The sequence below is a fragment of the Perissodus microlepis genome, chromosome 15 (genome assembly GCF_051167445.1).
Source record: "Perissodus microlepis isolate ML-2025 ecotype Zambia chromosome 15, ASM5116744v1, whole genome shotgun sequence".
Taxonomy (NCBI): Eukaryota; Metazoa; Chordata; class Actinopteri; order Cichliformes; family Cichlidae; genus Perissodus; species Perissodus microlepis.
Window position 1 is genome coordinate 2,109,299 of NC_140475.1, and position 6,615 is coordinate 2,115,913.

Consider the following 6,615-nt stretch of genomic DNA (forward strand, 5'->3'; position numbering starts at 1 on the left):
ATGGTGACCGCCACATGCTCAAAACAGTGGGATGACAACAGGAAGTAATCAAGCGTCTTTACCCTCAGTACAACTACTACTACTGTAGGGAGCTCAGGAAGTAGAGGAGGTCATCTACTAATTGGAAGGTTGATGGTTCGGCCTCTGACTGCTCCAGTCTACATTGGCGAGATATTGAACCCCATTCAGTAGAAAAGCATTATGTAAGAAGGAATCCATTACAAGTCTCTCTATTTTCTACATTTTTGCTTTTTGAAAAGTGAACTATAAAAAAACTCGAGGATGAGGCTGGTGGATGAAAAATGTCAGACTCATGCTGTCTAAAACACAGCAGTACATTGTGAAGGACAAAAAGAGCATTAGTCAACTTTAATTGGCCCAGGGTTGGCTGGAAGAGGAAAATAATGTCAAGTCCCCCCCGAGATTACCCAAAGGTCTATTTTATGAGGCAGTTGTGCTTCACGTGATGTTTGCTAGCTTTGCTTGTAGGCTTACTTCTTACCCATGGGAACAATCTGTGATGGCTCTGAAGTCTCAACCAGCATTTATATCAGCTGCCAATCAAGCCCTACAAAGCACAAACATGGTTTTTACACGATTTACGTGCTCATTTAATGAACCAGTGTTTGTAATGAGGAACACGGAGCTCCACGCTCCAAGACTTAACGTGAACAAACAAGCCTAACTGGGTCTTATCCAGTATCCTGGCATCTTCAGCCTGTCCCTAACATGGTGTGTAAACACTATTTGCTGGATGAAGCAGCGAGGATGAGAAGATGAGTTACCATTTAAGCAATATTTGAGATCAAATGAGTTGTAGCATGAAAAGTTTCCAGAACGTCTTCCTAGATGACAGGCTGTGGTGAAGGTTGGAGCCGTCACTGAGTCCCAAGCTTCTCTTGCTGATCTCAAATCAGCTAGACATGATCCATGACAGCAGTGATATAGCCAGGTCTTCATCGGTGTCCTGCTCTGACAGATTCACTGTCACCTCGGGGTCATCTAACCTTAGGAATAGACATGTTTGCTGAGCTGTGGACACCCCCATACTAGGTTGAGGCACACAGATGGGGGCCTCACAGATGAAGGGCAAGAGTGCCCTTCATCTGAGACTCTGACATAAACAGGATGCATCGTGACCCCAGCAGTGGAGGGAAAGAAATAGTGTTTGTCTCTTTAACAGGCAAAACAGCCAGGCTTTCAGAAGCAGTGTGAACAGAGGGAGCTGGCCCAGTCTGCTCTGTTCTCCCTTTCCTGTCTGTCACAGGAAAGGGAGAACTTAATCTACTATTAAGGTGTATGCATCACTGATCTGTTCTTGTCATGAGGGGTTTGGGGAGAGTTTATTTTTAGCCACCCTCTACTGAATTTGACTAAAGCATACTACATCCTGTGGTTCACTCCTCTGCCCCTCAGTAGAAATTGCCAGTTTTTACCCATTGGGAGGGTACCTCTGAAGCCGTTATCCATCAAACTTTGACAATAGCTAATAGGGTGAATAATTCATGCGCGTTTTGTGCTACCCAAACTGCATCCTTGTCGAGATGTCTTGCGGAGGTGCTGCCAGAATCTGCTCTCTTGGCCAAGAAATAGTAAAAGGTTGTTTAGGTGCACAGCGGCTCAGTTTCAGTGCTTTTCCTCTGCAGTTCTACGGGGGACAGAGAAATGGAAAAATAGTAGCAGACCTTTCTCTATGTTGCAGAGTTACTAGTAGAAACCTCAGGTGCTACCAGTGGCTGTCCAATGGGAACCTAGGGCTGCAGTGTTTGCTGTGTAGGTTTAACAAAGGAGTGCGGCGGCAACAGGCTCTCTCAGTGAAACATCTGTTCAGGACATCTGTAAGTTTGTGATTAAGGAGACTTAGCGCAAATTTCCTCTAACCAGGCCACCTACAGCAGTTACAAAAAAACAGTATCATGCACTGGTGCACCATTTTCATTTAGACTGCATCCTGTTGGATTTTGCCCAAAGGTGAATGTACTTGGAAAAATTTCCTCTATGCAAATCTTAAATGTACAAATGCATGAGAACAAGTGACAAAGCTTTTGGAGTTCACAGAGTTCACAGCTGTAAATGGTCAGTTTAGCTGGCTAACACTGGTGTATTTCCAGTGCTCGATGAGTGTACGCAACCTGTTTGTGGATTTTGGTGGCATTCCTCATTGACCTTTTTCTACCTAAAAATAAGTACCTCAGCCTCCTTTGAGACTCTGCTCTTGTTCTGTGAGAGCGCAGAGATAATTCATTTCCAAAGTTATGCCTCCTTCCGACTCGATAGCTCAAAACTGAGGAGCTCCAACAAGCTCCCGGGCTCGTAAGTGTCAGGTTTATTTAGCTGACCAGACGAGGTGGCAGTATCACCTTTCAAATCCACACCCGCTGTCCTCAGACACCATACAGTATCTCCTCATTATGTCAGGTCTGATATGCAAAGTAGCCTCGGGAACTACTGTAGCATGGCAGTGGCAGACAGGGATAGGGTGTTTGTCTGTGTGTGTGTGTGCGCACATTAGAGAGGATGTGTGTGTTTGTCCTTCTCTGTTTGTATTTTTGTGTTTTGAAGGTTTCCCAGCTGGTGGCAGGACTGTAGCAAAGATTTTACATGGAGAGGCTATCGGGTTGTCGTCATTGGCTCAGACAGATAAAACACACACGTCTTATCCTCCTCTCGGAGACTCGGCCTTAATATGAAAATGTAGTCAAATGGCCAACTGGCATCAGCAGCTGGAGGCTACATAGACTTGGAACAGGCAGCTTTGCTGAATACAGCCTTCCTTTCTTTCACATACATTTCCTGTTAGGCACACTTGTGCAAATGCACAGTGGTGTGAAAAAGTGTTTGCCCCCTTCCTGATTTCCTAGCGTTTCGCGTATTTGTCACGCTTACATGTTTTAGATCATCAAACAGAGCCATTATACACAAATGGAGAAAACTTTTGTGTATAACTGTGGTGAAGCTTCCCAGGAGAGACCGGCCTACCAAAATTACTCCAAGAGCACATCGACAACACATCCAGGACGTCACAGAAGAATCCAGAACGAGATTAAAGAACCACAGGCTTCACATGTCTCAGTTAAGGTCAGAGTTCATGATTCAACAAGAAGAAAGAAACTGGGCAAAAATCGCCTCCATGGGAGAGTTTGAGGAGAAAGCCCCTGCTGACCAAAAAGAACACCGAGGCTCGTCTCACATTTGCCAAACAACATATCGATAATCCCCAAGACTTTTGGGAAAATACTCTGTGGACTGACGAGACAAAAGCTGAACTTTTTGGACAGTTTGAGTCCTGTTACGTCTGGAAAAAAACTAACACAGCATTTCAGAAAAGGAACATCATACCGACAATAAAATATGGTGGTGTTAGTGTGTTGGGCTGGGGCTGCTTGTTGCCTCAGTACCTGGAAGACATGCTGTGGTAAATGGAACCATGAATTCTGCCGTCTACCAAAACATCCTGAAGGAGAGTGTCCAACCATGTCAAGCTGAGGCGCACTTGCGTTCTGCAGCAGGATAATGATCCACAACACACATAAAGACTTTGGAGTGGCCTAGCCAAAGTCCTGATCTGAATCTGATTGAGATGCTGTGGCATGACCTTACAAGGGCAGTTCATGCTTAAAAACCCTCCAAAGTGGCTGAATTACAACAACTCTGCAAAGATGAGCGGGGCAAAATTCTTTCAGGGTGACGTTGACTCATTGCCAGTTATCGCATGTTTGTGTGTGACTGCAGTTTGTGTGTGTGTATATATATATATCTATGTATATATATATATATATATATATACATATATATATATACATATATATATATATATGTGTATATATATATATATATATATATATATATATATATATATGTGTATATATATATATATATATATATATATATATATATATGTGTATATATATATATATATATATATATATATATATATGTATATATATATATATAGATATATATATATATATATATATATATATATATATATATATATATATATATATATATATAGATATATATATGCATAGATATAGATATATATATATGTATAGATATATATAGATATAGATATATGTATATATAGATATATGTATCTATGTATATATATATATATATTTTTTTTTTTTTTTTTTAGGCCAAATGTGTACATTTTGCCTAAAAGTGCACATGAACTTCTTTACCGCCTGCATGTTTGTGCATCTCAGTGTGTATGTTTGTGCTGGACTCAGGATCAGTGGAGTGAGAAACAGAAAGCTCACCCAGCCATTTGGCTGCAGTCCTAATTGGCTGCGTGCTGTTGACATGATGCTGACGGAGCACATCGCTTAGACAGGTACTCTTTTTCCTCTCTGTTTCATCTTTTGTGTTTTTGTAAAGATCTCCTCAGAGGACTTTCCTGCTTTACTCATTTTAAGCTTAAAAACACTGAAGTGGTGCCCTTTGACAAGTCACAAAGCTCGTTTTTCTTTGTTTCTGTTGTTCTGATAGAGAAAATGGGAATGTGGAACCTGGAGTTAGTCCAGCCTTAATGAGACTTTTCTGTGCTGCTTGTCGGGCCTTGTGGTTTACTGTTTGGTGACCTGGTTGGCCTTTGGGTGTCTGCATATATGTATGTGTATATACAGGGATTCCTTTTTATGTTTAGCATGAGCAGGCTAAAGGTATACACGCATATCGATGCCGGTGCAAATGGCTAATCGACTTTGCACTTTAAAATATAGGAAAACATTTTCCCATCCCAACATCCTGAGCTCACATATGAGTACCACTCATCATAATGGCATACTTGACTCTAAAGAACACACATGCCCACAAGAGAGCTTTTGATAGACGGCAAAGACCACAGTGAGAACGGAAGAAGGGGAGGGGATATAAGCAACATCTTAAATGAAGCATGTCAAAAGACGGGACAGGTCGCCGCCTCGGGATGCTTTTACCCAACACTTTACTTTGATGGGTCACAATGCTCGCATATAAGGCACTTCTTTCTCACTTTGCCTGTCATTCATGAATACCTTTACTGAGTCTGAGACCCCTTAAGGTTTCTGTGCATGCTGTGTACATTTTGCGTAAGGTTATGACACGCACTGTATTCACTTCAGAGGTGTAACAGTGCTGTATTCAGTCAGGTATGTTCAGAAAGAATAACTCTGCATCGTCGTATCTGTCAGTCAAGACTCAAGAATAAAGGAGATGTGCTTTTTGCCGTCAGGGCGTCGTAGTTGTGAAACATCAGCTACGTCAGGATCACCCTGTATTATTTTTCCCAGCTATTTCCTGCTCTTACATTTTTTGCAGTGTTGGGATTTTTTGTTGTCTTGGGGGTGTTTTGTGCACAAAGTGATAGTTCACCATTTTTGTGGTAAAACAGGCTCAAGTCCTTTCAGACCTCCTTTCCACTAACCTGAAAGTCAAAAATAAAAAAAGTCAGCAGATAGGCCTGCACAAGAATTTGCACTCTCACTCTCAGACCTTTCTAAAAGCACATTTTTCCCATGTTCGTTACGCTGCACATCTGCACATCCCTTTTAAAATCTCTGTAAAATACAATGAAGGCAGTCTGTGACATTTCAACTCAATGACCACTAATAAAGGTAATCTTTGCTTAACAAGAGCTAAAGTTTGCTTGTTGCTTCCAGCTGTTTCCAGAAGTCTTTCCTTGAAGTTTCCTGCAGCATCAGGCAGCAGCTTAAACACTTCAAGTATACAAAGGTGCAGTTTATCTCAACAACGCCGAGCATTCTGCCGAGAGCAGAGTGCAGGTTTTCTGGAAACAGTGTTGGAGTTCGGCTCAGTGAGAATCAGCCGAAAGGTGAAGTGTCAGGAACTGTGTGTAGATAAATATGTGTGGTCAGGTGGAGTTTGCCTATGTGGATTTCCTCCACAGAGAAACACAAAACATCATTATTACCGTAGAGCTTATGCTTCTGGTAGCGTTTGCGTGTATGCGTGTCGTCGTTCTGTCTATAAACACGGGGAGGTGTCGAGTGGGGTCATTTTAACAATCCATTAAACTTTGGCTTACATCCACCAAGGCCTTCAAAGTCAACTTTCAAATATATTGGTTGAAAATTGACAAAAAGCCTTATAACTTAGAAACTCACTAACTTAGCACCGTATATAGATTTTAAATATCATGTCACATGTGACCTCTTCTTCAAGGTCAAATAAGATCAAACTTTTATAAAATGGTTTTTACTGTGCCACATGCAGAAATGTGCCAGTTTTTTTTTTTTTTTGCCATATTGTTTTTTTCCTGCATATTTTACAGATGTTTCACGTGGTTTGTAGCAGGTTTGATGCCAAAGACAAGGAAATACTGCAGCTGTAGTAAATCTATGCTCAGTCAAGAAGACGACTGGCGTATAATGAAAAAAGGACTTTCACTGCTTTTAAATAACGTTTTGTCATGATCATAATCAACATTGTGGCGTATGGCCTCAGAATTATTGTTAATTGCGTACTTCTTTCAGGGAATGCTCTAGAAAAAGCCGGAGACTAATGTGTAAGGCCCGTGGGAGCGTCTGCTTTGAGAGGAGCTGAAGCGTTCTTAATTCCCTTAAACTGGAGGGAGAGTTTAAAAGGTGAAACTGCTGTTTGGCTGAGTGCAGG